Genomic DNA, 688 nt, shown 5'->3' with positions numbered 1-688 from the left:
CAGCAGAGACCATTAGTTTAATCTATATTGTAACTGAATAATTTCTGAATATATTTCCCGTCTTTTCAAGAATCTATTTTTCATTGAATCTTTAGTGTAACTGAATAATATTCTTGAATACATTTCTGGTTCTTTCGAGCATTTCGCAGATGGTTTATCGTATGTTATTTTAGGGAATATTTGAGACTATATACCGTTTTCGTTCAAGAAATCAACAGATTAGTATAATTTTGCAACATAAATCGTCCAGGATCTTAGTTTTTTTTTTCTAGACCTTTTTTCCCTTCTTGAGACATTTTTTTTCTCTTTATTGGAGGCCTTCTGACATTCTAAATTGGCTTTGAAATTTTTATGAACAAATGTCATTTTACTTTACCTAAATTACAGACGAGGAGGGTGTGATAATCAGACGTGTGTGCATATAGCATTTCCGTATATATAATCATCTTAAATTAATTTTGCTACCAGTCAGTCTTAAGCATCAAATGCAAAGAATATACACCCAAATTATTTCTCGAACAGGGGTATAAAAGCTATGGCCTTCCTTTCCAGTTGATGTCTCGAAGAAATGTCTCTGTAATAGATATGATGCAAAATTTCCCTTCAGTCATTACCTTTCCCGTGAACATGATTTTTTTTTTTTCAAGTTTGTGCTTGTGGGTTAATTCGTGTGTACAGTATATTTCGG

The sequence above is a fragment of the Penaeus monodon genome, chromosome 29, assembly GCF_015228065.2.
Source record: "Penaeus monodon isolate SGIC_2016 chromosome 29, NSTDA_Pmon_1, whole genome shotgun sequence".
Lineage (NCBI taxonomy): Eukaryota > Metazoa > Arthropoda > Malacostraca > Decapoda > Penaeidae > Penaeus > Penaeus monodon.
This window is presented reverse-complemented; position numbering follows the sequence as displayed.